Source organism: Rhipicephalus microplus, chromosome 2 (assembly GCF_043290135.1).
Source record: "Rhipicephalus microplus isolate Deutch F79 chromosome 2, USDA_Rmic, whole genome shotgun sequence".
In the NCBI taxonomy this organism is placed as follows: Eukaryota; Metazoa; Arthropoda; class Arachnida; order Ixodida; family Ixodidae; genus Rhipicephalus; species Rhipicephalus microplus.
Window position 1 is genome coordinate 232395906 of NC_134701.1, and position 16331 is coordinate 232412236.

The window sequence follows — 16331 nt, forward strand, 5'->3', positions numbered from 1 at the left end:
CCATAGCTCAGTGCTAGAGCATCGGACGCGTTATTCGAAGGTCACATGTTATCTTTTCAAGACAAGTTATCTTTTCATATATGTTTCTTTGTTCACATTTACATTACAATAGCTTTTAATAACATCTCCTATAGTTTTTTGGCCTTATAATCTGTTAGTTCTCATAAATATTGTCGGAAAAAATATATATATATGGCCCCTCGAGGCGAAAATGCTGTAGGTCCGCGTGCTCGCATTTGCGTGCCCAGATTTTGACCTCAGGTGGTGGAAATTTCTACAGCCCTCCAATACTGCGTCTCTCATAATCATATGGCGGGTTTAAGCGTCACCCCCGGAAAATCTTTTCAGGCCTGCGCCCAGCAATTTGACGTCATTTCCGGCCGGCCGACTCTCGGGGAAGCCGCAGCGGCAGCGAGCGCAGCGCGGGCGGCGGTGGTGACGGTTCGGCGGCGTGGTGTTGACGGTGTTTCACGTTTGTTGCTTTCCGTTGTTGTTTTGCGGCAATTTCGTTTCCGTGCGTGATGCTGGAGTGATGCGACAATGCCGAATAAGTGTTGTGTACCCGGATGCACCGGCAACTACAAAACAGGAAAGAAGATACAAGTGTTTTCCTTCCCTAAAGACGCCGACGCTCTCAAACAATGGCTACGCGTCATTCCTAGGAAGGACTTCGTGCCGACTTCGTGCACTAAGGTAAGAATTTGAGATGCTCCTGTTCTTAGCTTGTCGTTGCTTGTTCGGGTAGAAATCACCTATGATGGGAAATACTTGAGCGTGTGGCCGCCGGGCCTCGCGAAGCGCTGACGCCAGCAGCGTTCGCAGCAAGGATGGTCAGCTGCGCTTTGTTCACTAACAGTGCCGTGGTGTCGTCCATTCTTGCAAGCTCTCGGTGGAAGCGCTTCGTGGAGTGCGGTGACATCACGCTCCCGTGTTTCCTTTCATGTTGCTTGTACCGCTTAGCGCAGCGCTTTTATTTAGATGCTTGCGAAACGTAGGTAGACTTTGTTTTAGCTACACGGACTGTAAACGCGGTCATGCAAACGGGAGCGCATTTTTTTCTTTTGAAAAGTGGCGTCTCAGACGTTCTTGAAACGTTTTTGCAGGTGTGCGCGAATCATTTCGACGCTTCATGCATTGAGAAGACGACATCGTAGACGGATCCAAGGACAGGGAGAGTTATTGAAGTTGCACTCCCAGTACCACGGTTGCGTCCTGGATCTGTCCCAACGGTATTTTCCGGCTGTCCGTCCTACCTATCAGTACGAGACCAGAGCACGAGAGAAACCCCTGACGCCAAGAGGAGCCGACAAGAAGCCTCCCAACTCGCCCGTGCTGTAGAAAAGTCGCTGGCGTCATATGAAGCGGAGCAAAAACGAGACCGGTTTTCGTCCCTCGAAGAACTAAGGGCTCGCCTGCAAGGGGTGTCAGTGTCTCCAAAGTGGACTGTGATTCATAAAGAAGAGTGCTCCATGTTTTTGAACATTATCGACTATCGTGAACCTTGTTTGAATGCGTCATTGACCGTGTTTGCAAACCTTGAAGTCTTTGCCTGCTATCAAGGTTCACCAATCAAGAACCTTGGTAGCGCTGTTGTACCAGACTCAGTTCAAAAAGTAAGTTCCTTGTTGGAAATTTTGAACAACCTGTCGATGCTGTCTGAGGAGCGCTGCACTTATTGCCACCTGGCTCAAGCAATACATTCCCTTGTTTGAGCCTTGTTTCCAGTTTTGTATCTCTTTACAAGTTGTTAGCTTTTAAAGGTGCTGAACTTTTTTCTTTTTTTTTAACTCGAACTGCCTCGGTGCCCACTGTAGCAGTTGTACAGTCCGTTTTGGTACCTAAGCTGTGTACACTTTCCTTGTGCACTCTGTGTACAGACATGTTGTGCACTGTGATTTGTTTTTTTCTTAGATTTTTGTTTGATTTTTTCCCTAGGACATGCACCTACCTGTGGCAGTACAATTACTTTTCTTTCTGTCATTTATCATGCTGTGGACCACAATTTAGTCACCAGTGTTCTTTTGTATTGTATTTTTTGGCAAGTGTTTGAACCTGATACCTTGTGTTGCTACTGCTACTATGATAAACGAATGAAATGTTTTCCTCTAACCTACAATTTAAATGAAAGTGTGCTTTTTCTGTTCCAAAGCTCGGGGATGTTTTTGCTGTTACAATCTGTTTTGTTTTCTGAGTTTTACGTGGCAAGATATTGTGTTTTGTACTTTTGGCATATTTTCAGCATTAAGGGCAACATCTTGTGTTGCCTGTCGTCTGCCTGGACCGAGAACAATGTGCACTGTGATATTTGTACAGACGGCGTCTGGCTGTGATAAATAAATACGCATTATTCCATTCACGATATTCATTATTTCTTGATACCTTGATAAGTTCCCCCGCAATGGTGGCTCAGTGGCTAAGGCGTAGCGCTGCTGAGCACTAGGGCGCAGTTTCGATACCCGGCTGCGGCGGCCGCATTTCTGATGGAGGCGAAAAGCAAAAACGCCCGTGTGTACGAGATTTCGGCACACAATAAAGATTCCCAGGTAGTAAAACTTGATCCTGAGCTCTCCCCTACGGCGCGCTTCATCGCCTGCGTTGCGTCAGCGCGTTAAACCATACAATCAATGGATACCTTGATAAATCGTGCAGACATGGTGTCAAGGAACCTCGCCCGAGTCGGTAGGCGTGAAGGGCGCTCGCGGCTGGCGCAGCCACCCAGCGAAGGGCGGCCGGCCGGCCGGCGCGATGTGACGTCGTCGACGTAACGTCACGTGACGCGCAGGCCTGAAAAGCTTCCGGGGGTGACGGTTTAAGACGTTAAACTCCACAAATCCAAATAAAAATTATTGCCCTGAAATTGGAACTTTTTTAGCACAAGTGAAAGTCGTTCACCACCTCTGCATGAAAAGGCGGAGTTGCGTTCGTTGCGAAAAAATGTAAATGTTTTGTTCGCGATCAGGTAGTTTTGCACGAGTAAACAAGATAGGCGCGCATGTCCTACAGTGCCCCCCCCCCCCTTTTCGCCGGAACAAAATTACTGCATATATTGCAATCATCTAGTCTCACAATCATTTAGTTTTTTTTTTTTCGGTGATGGTGGTGTCAGAACGTTACCTGTGGTAGGGCAAGAAAATGATTTTGAATTTGTTTCATACCATCACAGAAGACAAGACCACTCACCTTCAATCCGATATCCGGCATTAACATCGCTTGCTTTTTCTCTGCCACACAACATAAGGGCTCCACGTGTGTAGGAAATGCGCTTGCACTCCGCGGCAAACGTCTGCTGTTTTACTTTAGAATCCTAACTTCCGCTACAACAGCATACACCTAAGTTTACGTTTAAAAAAAACGTGTAAAGCAGGCGTTTAACAAGATTGCGGCAAGGAAGACACTCACGTATACAGCGCATATGCTTCAGCCGAGATTGTATCGTCGGAGTGTACTCCACGTCTCAATCTCGAAGCGCGCCTTGGAGATGGTGTAATTCAATTACGTACTCCCGCGTTTGAAATTAGTTTTTCCTACGCATTCCTATGGTCTTTGTGTAATAGGAGAGGACGCTAGATCGCAAGAAACGAGACTTCCGTGCGCATCATTTATGCCACATCTAATAGAAGAACCCTTGATCAGATCCATCATGGAGCTTTTCTGTTGAGACCGAAGCTCAACAGCCCAACTTTTATAGTGCTCCTGCGGCGCTCCTCTTTTAAGGACTTAAGTATATGAGTATGTGGTTATATAATTGCATTAGTATTCCCTATTTTATGCTTTATATATTTACTGGAAAGAGATCGTGTGCTACACCACGATATCACATTTCAGTTATTGACTGAAGACGCGTTAAAATTGCCTATGGGTGTTCTCATCGTTCCTATAGGTAGAATCTACTAAGTGTCAATCACCTGTGGCACATACCAGCATACTAGCGGCACACTGTACCCACCTGTGGATATGTGCCGCTGTCTGACGGGAAGCGTTTGACGACGTACGCGACTGGATTGTGAGATTATTCATCTCTTGACCAGTGCGTCATGTTCGTCAAACCATCTTACGCTACCATCTCCTATGCTAATTTTTGTTCACGACAAGGCAAGGGGGTGATCATGAGAGCACCCATGCGTAAGTGGCTAGATAGATAGATAGATAGATAGATAGATAGATAGATAGATAGATAGATAGATAGATAGATAGATAGATAGATAGATAGATAGATAGATAGATAGATAGATAGATAGATAGATAGATAGATAGATAGATAGATAGATAGATAGATAGATAGATAGATAGATAGATAGATAGATAGATAGATACGCTGAAAGTCGCCGAAGTTCACTGAGAAATGCTTCGCATTTAAAATATTTTTATGCGTCCGTAGCTGCATGCCCTTAAGTGATGTGCGATCAGCTTGGTTTTAGCTTTTGTAAGCTCTACAAACCAAGAAAGAAAAATACCGACATGCATTTGTGCCAAAGTAAAGCCTTAATCAATTGTAAGTAGCAGAAAATGAATAAATACTAGCGTCCCAATCCAGCCATACACATGCACGCCGACATTGAACATCAAGGTCAATAGTGCAGACACGTGGTAATTGTGACACCACGAAGGGTGAGCACATTGTTGGGAAATATATGAGGTCAGGAAACATATTCGGTTAAACTCAGATCACCGAGGTATATGGCGAATAGCAAGGAAAATAAATTGAGAGACCTGAATGCACGAAAAAACTCACAAACGGTGGTCTACAATAATCTGCGACGATGGGTGTCGACAAAGAAAAAGCGTACTTAGTGGCGGTGAATAATTAGTTCACTGAATGAAATTAGGTGAATGCGGCTGCAAACAGGGCACGTTGTGTTCAGGGTAGAAGAAGTTTGATATATCGCCGATATGTTGTCACTATGTAATCGACCTAATTATCGTGATCGCTCCTATGATGAGTTTTCTCAGCAGAGAACTTTCTGAAATATTGCTCGTTGTAATTTACAGGTGCGTCTCGGTGGTTGTGATGATTTAGCAGGTAGTTGGGCAAGCACGTCTATGAAGGTAGACATGTAGTGCACGCGTCTGGCACAAAAGAGGTGGTCCGGATTTACACTCCCTATTAATGCAAAAATATTCGGTAGTGTAACCTACACCGTGGGAAATTGGGTGCGCTGCCTCTGTTCATAACGTTGTAGCAGGAGAACAGATCCTGAAAATAGTGGCGTAACTAACTGACAAGGAACCGCAAAGAGAGGCCTCATAGCTCCCAAAAAGATTCAATAATCATTCTGTGTTGCGCCATCGTACGCACAAGCAAAGAATAGACTTATTAGAGGCCAACACCTGGCCAAATGTCGATGAATTTTCACAGTCCAGAAAGTTACCGCTCAAGCACTTTTAATAAATGGTTGACCAGCGGAGCCTAAACTTGCGACTCCGTCGTTTGTCACTGGCTTGATATTTTGGCATCATTAAAATCTTCTTTTTTCAGTCATTGGTTACGACCGTCCGCAAATATTAATTAACACACCCGTGGTCATCCATCGATTACGGTACTCAATTGCTAATCCGCCGGTCAGCGCAATGGAATCCTGAGAGTGCGGCCATTTTTAAATGGAGGGAAATTGTTACAGGCCCGTTCGTTATTATTAGCTGCTTGTTAAGCAACCCCGTATGATCATAAATTCCCGAGCCTTCCACTTTTCCACTCGTCAGAATCATATGTCGTGGTTTACAGACGGAAAACTTTAGCAAAATCAATAAAGAATTATCTGTGCCCGTTCAGTCGTGCACTTCAGAAATAATCATTATCATCTACAAACTAGCCCTCTAACGTGCTAAGACATCATAATCGATGTTCGCTGCCCATGTATTCTCTTCATTTCTAGTTGAAAATCTGTGAGTGGCAGGGATTGTCGAATTTTCGGGGAAGCGTATGCGCTGGTTGTTCTTTTCGTACGCAGGACAGACGAGTTTCGCCTTGTTCTTGTCATACATAGCTTCACTCTAAAAAGCCATTGCCTTTTAAGAACTCGTGAGGTGAGTGTAGAACCAATTGAAAACGGTCTATAGTGGAAAACCCTGTCGCTGTGACGAGTGAGACTCATTTTGGCTAACTCTGTATATACGGCTGAGCATTGGAGGCACTTTCTCTGGATTCGCTGGGCTATCTGGCAGAGTCGCATTGCATGCGGCAAGAGCACTCCTGCAGCCCATTACGCGGGGTACGAGCAGAGCCCATTCTCCGAACTACGGCAAGATGCGCACGACCAGCGGACACACAATGGCGCCTCACCTCCTCGTGTTACTCGTCGCTGAGAGCATACTTACCCGGCCGGCCTTAATGGGAAGCTCGTATAGTGAGGACGCCGGGGACAGTATGTTGCCGTCACGCTATATTGTTGCCATCAGTTCAAGAGCTTCGTAAACAGCCGAATCGTGAGAGCGAATGGAGCTCAGTATGGTGTAATTTGATTCCGGCTACCCTGCACGCTGGGAATTCGGGTTGGCCATAAACGCGGCTTCGATACCTGTTATTCTAACACACTGCGGGATTTGTCGCGATGTGTATGATTACACGGCTAACGCCCGTACACGAACGTGGGCTACAAAGCAGTTTCGGAGTTATAACAAGCTAGCGATTTGGTGCATCGCGCATACATTTACGAAAATTGCGTAACTTCACTTGTCACCCAAAACTCGGGTTTTCAGTCGCGTTCCTAATTAGAATTGACACCTTCCGGTTCATTTCTTTGTACTTGAAGTAATAAAACTCTTGCTAGTATTTTCGCAGAGTCATTAAAGAACAAGTTGGGCGTTCGAATGTTGAAAACAGTCTACAATAGAACGAAAGTGTATCAATACAGTGTTGGGTGTGTGCAGGGTTCCCCTTCAAGAAAGACAACGACACATCGCAACGTCCACCTCTTTAATTAGTCAACGTATGTGGCAGGCATTGCACCGGCTCACTATTATTAGGTGCCATGGAAAGAAGGTGGCCTCTCCCTATTCCACCCCTTACTAAGCCTCCTCCCCCCCCTACCAACCCGTGCATGAGTATATTTGTACAGCTTCAAAAAAATATCAACGGGGCCAGCCGGCACACTTTACCCGAAGAGGCCATTGGGAAGCCGTCAGTTGAAGCGTTTCTTGTACAAGCAATATGAACCAGCTCGAGCATTGCGAGAAGGGCCCATGGTGTTCTTACAACCGCATTTTCACGAATGCTTCCCATTTCATTCCCCGAAAAAGTAAACGCCCAATTGACTAATTTCGCGCTCACTCGCGTGGAGTCATATCCATAATCAACTGTGTAATGCCTCAAAAGGCGGCTCACCATTTGCGTTTTTCTAGATAATGCATCGTATGCGAACATGAACAAAAACGGGCATCTTTTGATGAACGTTCAGCAATGCGCGTTGGACGAACACGCAAACCATGACAGAATGTTCTTTAAAAGGCTGGTATACATATACATTACAGCACTGTGCAAGAGACACTAGAATGCAGTAACATTACCATGAAAGTTTCAATGTAAACCAAACAAGGGCTAGAAACTTGTGGTGCTAGCAGTCGTAATTAGGTCTGGCAACAATAAAAAATAAACAAGCCTTCCTGTACAGTTCTTTCATTGCGCCTCACGCATCAAGCACAAGTAAGGAAACGCTTGTACTACGCTAAATACACGTGGTATAAAGATGAAGAGTAAAGAACAGATGCTAACGAGTGTAGACAAGGCAATGAAAAGGCTTCGCAGCGGCCTCTTTGGTGATTATCTTTTAAAAGAATGACATACAGCTCAGCTATAGTTGGTCGGTATTCTTCCTAGTAGACTGGGCGTGCAAGCACAAACACACACACAAAAACGAAAATCAAGACAACTAAAGCCTGTAATTGTCTCCCTGATCGATTTGTTAGTGGCGTTTGTGTTGTCTCAACTCTTGTGTCCCTGTTCGTACAACCACTGTTTCACATTGTAGATTTTTTACCGAATAAGAATTTTATATTATACAGCAAAGTGAGTGAATTTGTTACCCCATGGTCAAAATATAATGATAAATAGTTTTATACGACCCTTTTTTGCAGTTTAGCCTGACCTATCCTGGTAGCTTTCAAGCACTGTAAAAGAAAGGGGGGGGGGGGGGGGTGATCTATTAGAGGCTAGAAAAACGTTTGCAATTGCGACAAAAAAATGACCAGGTTTGAGAATGGCTGCATAAAAGCCTTAAAAGCGGCCACGCTTGATGTCCAGTAGGGATGGGTCATTTGCATGAGTTGGCGGCTTAATTGTGATTGCATGAAAGTGCTTGGTGGGAGCTGAAGATGGTGAAAAAAAAAGAAGAAAGTGATGGCAGCGCTTAAGCAAATGCGATTGTCCCATCTCCTTCAAGGAGGTAGTAGACGGGTAAAGAAGCATTCCAGGCACTGAGTTCTTAGATGTGCTCGTTTGGCCCCCAAACTCCCGGGTCAATTTGTCGCGATTGTTCAGTTTCAAACTTCGCTAATGTTTCTTTCGTAATTTTTACTTTTTGTTTTGTACTTCAACACTTGTCGCGATTTACGTCTTAAGGCCTGAAGTGCACTGCCTCTTTTTCACCTCAAGCTGAGCTCTGACATATAGTTTCGTTTAGCAAGTGCGCTGACGTCATATCCCTTTTATAGGTTCTTCGATGATTGGCCGCTCAGAAACTGTGTACGAACTTCTAGCAGGCAGCAGGATATTGCTACTTAAGTGCTTAGTGACCTGGGAACTTTTCAGTATATAGACACACTCAATATATATTTTCGCGCTGCTGAGCGCTACATCACGGGCTGGGTTCTTCGTCTGGGTGAGTTTCGACAACACCTCTGATGTGGGCGAAGCGCAGAAACGCTAGCGTACTTCAACTTCGGCACACGTTAAAATGACTGCAGGTTGTCAAAACAGATCCGTGGGGCTGAATGCGTTGCGGCGAGTTTTATGGTAGTCCTCCTGTTCTTCAATGCTGAGCCAAAAATATTGCTTGCTACTGAAACTTGCGTCAGTATGAAAGAATACATATAGACGCTTCATTTAGGAAAACGACATTTCAGGGGAGAAGCTCCTTAAAGCGGCACGCGTTCGTCCCTCGTAGTCGTAGTCGTAGTGTGTAACCAGTGTTACATTTTGACCTGCAAGGTGGTGCGGGTGTGAGATTTCTCGTGTGCTTTGTTTAACAATAAAAAGTTCGCTGCGTGTGCGTTAACTAAATGCCGAATGCTCCTGTCTCTCATTCCCCACTAGCAGCCATTAACATGTACATTCAGCACTATCTGACAAGAAAGCGTTGCTACGTTATACTCGCTGGGCGTAACCTACTTAGTTTTAGAAAGGTTAGCGAGCGTTGGGCCGCAGTGCCATGAATACAGTGAACTAGTATATACCATCAACTCGAGGTGGTTAAAGGTGGGAAGTAGACACGAAGCGCAAGCCGTAAGAAAGTGTGCGTGTGCCACTCTCGTTTAGTCCTTGGAATGTCCGCTGGATGGCGGTGCTTCTATAGGCACCCGACAGTGAACCAGAGGGCGCATCGAAGCTCTTTGGGCCGCCTCAGCATTGTTGGTACCGACCGCCAGGGATACTAAGAAAATGGAACGCTCGCTGAACACAGTGACACGCTAAAGTGTCAGTGCCCTTTTTGACACGTTTGCAAAGAACGCTTCCTGGGCGCTTACATAATCAGCCGTGACCGCTTACTCACAACTGAAGAAGAAAATGATATGTACGTGCAAGTTCGGTTTTGCTGCGTCTACTCGCTAAGCTGTGTGTACTAGCGCTACTATCAGATCTCGTAAACTGCACTTCGGGTGCCTATATGGAGAATATATGATGAAAAGATGCGAGATGGTGGTACTTGGAGTGCTGAATAGATGGACGAACGGACACACAGACAGATGCATGTATGGACGCATGAACGGACGCAGGGGTGGATGCGTGGACGAACGCAGGGACGGACGCAAGCAAAAACAAATGGGCGCGCGAATGCTTCACCCCACTTTCCACCATTCACTCCGTGGTTATGCTGCCATTTTCTTTCGTCGAAGAAACGAGTTCCCACCTTTTGAGAGATGCAACGTTGAACGAGTCATAAGCCACCACGTAGATGAAGGAGTAATAAAAGAAATGACGTGGCAGACGTGAAGCATAAATAGACTGTACATCTATTCCCTAATAGTGGCTTTGTAGTAGGAGCGCCGAAATTAAACGTATTCGAAATGCGATTTTAGTAGAGTTCAAAAAAATAAAAAAAGGGACACTTTCCCTATAGCGATAACGCGGCCTGGCTTGACGTTTCTACAAATACCCGCAATATGTCCTGCTCGCGACATTGAACGAGACGTTCCTTTTTACCAGATATCCCCTTCCCTTCAAGACCTGCCTCTGCTAAACCGAACATTTTCAGAGCACTCACTTGTAGGCGTATAAAACGACAGGTGAAGAAATAAACACGAGGTTCTGGCTCGGTAGCGTGCTTCGCGGTTAGACGCAGTGTCATCCAGTTAGCGTTTAGTCCGCGCGTGAGTCCCAGTGAAGAGGCTCTTTCGAGGTGTTTTGGCGACGGGGGTCACCGTAATGAGATTTTTTAAAGAGACGCCTTTGCATGACGCAGGTGTTAAGTTCGAGAGGCGCGCGCGCTAATTTTGTTCGCAGATTACGCCAGCACGTGCGCTAAGGCTGTCGTTTCTTTCATGCGTTGGCTCGTTTGGTGGGAAGGTAGCGACGAAAACGAGCCTGTCGCAACAGTCGAGTGGCCACAGTAGCCAAGCATTTATGAAGTAAACTGCTATGAGGAAAAAAAAAAAAGAAAGCAAGCAGCTCTAGACCACGATATATATATATATATATATATATATATATATATATATATATATATATATATATATATATATATAGTGTGTGTTATTTATCACAATAAACAAAATAGATAACGTTTTTGCGAAAAGATTAGCGCGTAGAATGTCGGTGAAATTTTAATTAGAAGCAATATTACTTTTATTGGGATGATGGCGAAAATTGGGGACTTCACGACTTTGAACTTTAATGCAAATATGTGGCAAATAGTTGCAATTAAGCCTAATTAGAACAGTGAATTATCTAGAAGCGTAGCTAGATTGTTTCGTTTTTTATGGGGGAGGGGCTTAAATACCCCAGGTGGACATTAAAAAACCCCAGGTAGTCGAAAATTCCGGAGCCCTCTATTACGGCGTCTTTCATAGTCATGGTGGTTTTGGGACATTAAACCCGACGTATCAATTAACGGTTATGAACTTGTGGAGCTCCAAACAGGTGAAGTCTCTTTTAGTTCAGTAAACTTGATCGTCCCATTTTGATACCTCCGTTGAAGAGTCGGACTTTTCCGCTTTGATGACGTCACAATCTTCGTAATATATTGATAGAAAATGAGAAAGACAGTTATTAAAAAAAGAAAAGCAGAGATCTAGGTCTGAATCAATGTTCTGACCTGCTACCGAGCATTATAGGTAAAGAAAAAAGGTATAATAAAATGAAGACAGAATGGTTTGCAGGTTTTTTATTGGAAATGGAAAAAGAAAAAAGTCAGAAGAAACAAGAAAGTTGCGATAGTGGTGTGATCTCTAATGGAGTTCGAATAGCCTTATAATTAATAGGTTTGGTTTTACTTGTTCATTAACGTGTGTAGAATCAAATGCCCTATTTCAAGCTCCCATTCTTCCAAGCCTCTCTATCTCAACGCAGAAAGCGCGACGCCATACACAGGCAACCATGCATGCAATTGCACGTTTAGTTCTTTCCATGTGGGCATGAAAAGAGGATAAAAAAGTATTCGTTGTCGCCACACGCTTCGGTAGCGTGAGACCCCATGTGTGTGCCCTAAGCATGAAACGTATCGGTGAAGTGACGAATAAAAATTCATGAACGTAGTGATGCATTAACAAAATAGGAATAAAACTTTAAAGTTCTCGTCATGCGTTTGACGCATCGAAAAAGCTCAATGATTGCGTTTTCACTTTGAACACTTTACAGATTTATAAGTCTACATTTGGAGTCTCTCTGTTTTCCTCAATACATTGTGATGCGGCAGCAAAAACCTGCCCAGAGTTCAGAATCTGGTTTATATTCCCACACAGTAAATTAGTTTGCACCTTGAAGGGTGCTTTGCAGGGTCTATAACTGACACCATGCGATTAAGGGTGTTTTTACAAACAAAAACACTGATGCTCTTGCAAGGCTGTGGCGACCGTTTCCTGCTTGTCCTTAAGAAACACGTGACAGTAAACCAGTTTGCCTCCTTAGGGGAACTTTGACGTATCTGTAACAAACACCCCACGTTAAGACTGTTTTGATGGGTGTTTTGGTGTTTCAAGACATTCTTGTCATTGAGTGTTGGGTATATATACACAGCAAAGCACCGTTAAGAGTGCAGACTGGTTTACTGTGCACACGTTTTTTGATAAGTGTGCACGCGTGTTCTGAGAAGCAGGAAACAGTTACCACAGCCTAGAGGAGCATTGTAGATGAGATAAATTTGCTCTTTCATCGGTGACAAAAAACTTCATTGGTAACTGTAGGCTACTACCCCGTATGCCTTTTCGCCAAGTACGTTTCTAAGAAGTTGTCAGTCTGCCTATTGAATGCTAACTGCAATATTGAGGAGCAGCATATTGTATATTAGGTTATGTATTTTGACTCCTGACCGATTTGCGTATGCCGCTTTGAAACAAAGATGACAAGGGAGCGATAAGGATGATAAAGTGTTATCAACGGTCGATTTTAGTACCATAGGAAACTCAACCAATCTGCCATTACAACTGGTGGCTTTGCGAACATTCGTTGGCCTTCGTGGATTAGGAAAGAATGTGTTGCACTAACCATTAATTTCATCGAAACGGCGGGCCTTCAAACATATGTTCAAGAATAAAAAAATCATTTTTCTTTTTCCTGTCTCTTGCGGGACGCGAGCCTGAGAGGAAAGTTTCCCCCCTCATGCATTCTCTCTTTCTTTCAAGCAACAGTGTCCACTGGCGTAAATCACAGCCCCTTGTGTTCAGGCTAGAGGGGACATCTCTTGCAAGCGTCCTTCCTGGAGATATAGCTAGTTGTTATCATATATTTGAATTAGTTCAAATTCAAGTACAATGCATTCAACTCTTTCATCGCCTGGTTATTTTGTAGCGTGTACCCGTGTACATTCACGTAAACTCTGTGAGACTATTTCCATCGCAGGTGACGGTCGACCTGTTTTGAGAAGAATCAACAAATTGATGCAATTATGCGAACTTCGAACCCTCGTTTTTAATTTACACTTCAAAGAATATGTCTTTCAAAAAGTGAAACTAGAATTAATAAGAACAAAATGGCCGCTATGGCAATAATTCGGTCTCCAATTCTGATCTTTCTAGATTTACGCCACCAACCGTGCACCGCTGCTCACTGAGGGTGTCTCGCAATAGGTCTTTGAAAGCAGGAAGTGCAACAGTGGTCGCCCACTGGGAAAAAAAAAATCGTATCACCCATTTGGCCCTCGGCGATGGTTTGTTTACACAATCTGCGTGCTCTTCGTACCAACAATGACTGCAGTGCCGTTAGTATAGGGAACGCTCGTTCGGCTTTTCTCTGAAACCGCTATGTGGTGTGGGATTCCAGAAAAGCGCTAGTTGGCTAACACCAAAGCAGGGCGCCGCTCCCGTCGTGTTGATTCAACGTCGTCAGAGGGCGCCGTCTTTTTGAGTCTGGTGCCGTGCGCAACCCGTGACTTTGAAAAAAAGAAACGCCGGAAGAGATTTCACCCTCAAGAACAAATAATAAGACCATATCCTTTCCGTTCTTCTTCTCTTCCGCCTTACCATTTGCTCCGCACCACTGGCCGTTTGCGAGAGCGTTGTCGGCTAAAATTATCGCCTTCCCGACGTCCCTGAATGGGCCTTCAATGACACGAATAAATTAGCGTGTCTCTTCTCTTGCTTGGTTAAGCCTTTACGCCGGAGCGGCCGCGTTTGACTAGCAGCGGCGGCGGTCGTCTTTGGCTGAAAACAGAGCTGAGCGCACGTGCATCGCTGCCGTTTCTTCGGGTTCGACACGGAGCAGCGCCCGAACGCATCCCTGGCAGCTGCCACTTAAAACAACGCGTCCCTTTCTTTATACGTACCGCTGGGTGGCAACCCACCCGCAAAAGAAGCTTGAATCGGGTTGGCCTATCCACGTGGGGTTTTCTATTGAAGGTAGCCGCCAATGCCTTTGGAGGGCTGCCCCATCGTTGGTTGGTGTCTCCTCTTTCTGTACAAGCCTTCCTTCTATCCTCGTTTGCTAGCTTTACCTCATTTCATTTTTCGCGTACAAATGAAAAAGTAGAGGTTAATGCATTGACGTGTTCTCAGTTTGTGATTGCTTCCAAATCCTCTGAATAGGGAGAAATATTTCTATTTTGAAGGGAGGGGTTTTTAAGGCTACTCAAAGTGTGACTAAAAGTATAATCCTACATACACACGGCCATGTGAGACTGCACTTGATATTTCTTGCCCTTTCAGTTGGTACACAAATAATGGAAATAAGAAATTCAATACGCTGTCGAGTATTACACACGTACTAAAATGCAGTCTTTAGGAATGTGTCAAGCTAAAATCGTTTGCATTCTCAATGTTGATGCCCAGTATTTCTTACAACGCTTTCTTTTTGTAAGAGCAAAAGGGAAAGAGAAAGTTTAATTAAAAATTGGTACGTTGGCCCCTTTGTACGCCAATATAGTGACATAAATTGAAAGGGTTTTGACCAAGAGTAGACAATCTATAAACAAGGAAAAATGAAGACATCAAATTACGACCAAATATGTTAAAGAATTGTTTCGATTTAAATAATAAATACAGTTTGGGGTCGCATCTGGGATTGCGTTCTTACTTCAATCTCTGATTACTACGAAATCACTATGATGTGGTTATCTTCATTGATCGCATAGAGCCCTTGCGCGTAGTCGAATGGTAGTATATTTGTATCTTGCGGTGTTTTTATTACAGATTATTCTAATACAATATCATTCATTAATTTTTCCGTCTTTTGTGTGTCACAAAACACATTTTTGGTCGATTTCCCTCATTTCTGAGTTAATTTCTGTCAAGCGCGCTACCACCCTCTTAAACACCCCAATATATTTCCAAACAAGGAAGTTTCCAAGAAAACTTAATTCTTTTCCAGCCACAATATCCGGTCTGGAAATGAAAGCTTCGAAACACTGTTGCCACACAGACAACTATTCTGTTACAAATCTAATTTCCTGGTTGCCTTCTTACTGAAAAACAAACAAACGGTTAAATCAATGAAGAATTCTTGTCTAGAAAAACAACAAGTCTAATGAAAAGGCGAGAACAAAAGTAAAATGAACGAACGAAGAGTTGGACCTCAAGGTTTAATTGCACCGTTAGCAGTGCATCATAAAAGCAAATGTTCAGGAAGCGTGTAATATGATCAGGAGTTAGTCGTTTTCTCTTTCTCGTGTTATAACCTGCGCCTCTAGTAGACATACCACAAAAAGGACTTAGAAAGTGGACAGAAGGAAGGCATTAGGAAGAGAGACGGGAATCGTTGCAAGGGATATTACAGCTGTCACCTAATCCTTTACACAGACAGCCGGACCAAGCGTTGCTCAAATAGATCGCTGACCACGCACATCCGGCAGAAAAAGACGCGACTTAACCGAATGGCTTTTGCGCTTCGGCCGAGCACCGTTGCTTCGCTGTTGTTTTGTGCCGCTCTATTTACGCACTATGTATACACCGCAAAACGTCGTGATTCTCCTTTATAGGCAGTCCCTTGAACCGTAAACACACGCTCACGCTTGCGTGCTCCTCTGCTAGCACTAAAAAAAAAAAAAAGAAAACGGGGGACCCCTAGGATTAACCTGAAGAGTTGAACGCAATCGCTATTGATATCCTGTCCATATAACGAGTGGTTTAAAGCGTGCTACCCATTACAGAGAATGCAGCCGCATGCGAAGCTTCACTGACACAAGCCATTTTGAAAAAAGTACGCGTTATAGCGCGTACTCGTAAAGACGATAGTCTTTCTTGGGGTACTTCGACGCAAAAAGTTTAGTCTGTCTGTATTACTGTCTGTCTGTCTGTCTGTCTGTCTGTCTGTCTGTCTGTCTGTCTGTCTGTCTGTCTGTCTGTCTGTACATTCGTCTGTTTTTATGGCATAACGATACCTCAAACGGCCAGCCCCATCCGCAGCGCGCACCAATACTCCTCAAGTTTCTGTGTTCAAATTGTGCGATTGTAAATTAAAAAGCAAATAATTGCTCATATCTGACGCACTAATACAACACGTCAATACGTTGTATGTGTGTCTTTATACTTGA

At 44.2% G+C, this 16331-nt stretch overlaps 1 protein-coding gene and 1 long non-coding RNA gene across 3 annotated transcripts in view; both read left to right on the forward strand.

The window, feature by feature from the left end:
- Window positions 1-16331, forward strand: part of LOC119170289 (putative G-protein coupled receptor No18) — a 104040-nt gene that overhangs the window by 59457 nt on the left and 28252 nt on the right. The window lies entirely within an intron of this gene.
- LOC142787516 (uncharacterized) lies at window positions 320-2356 on the forward strand. The gene is made up of 2 exons (XR_012889255.1): window positions 320-693; window positions 1104-2356. It is a non-coding gene; the product is annotated as an uncharacterized LOC142787516 (long non-coding RNA).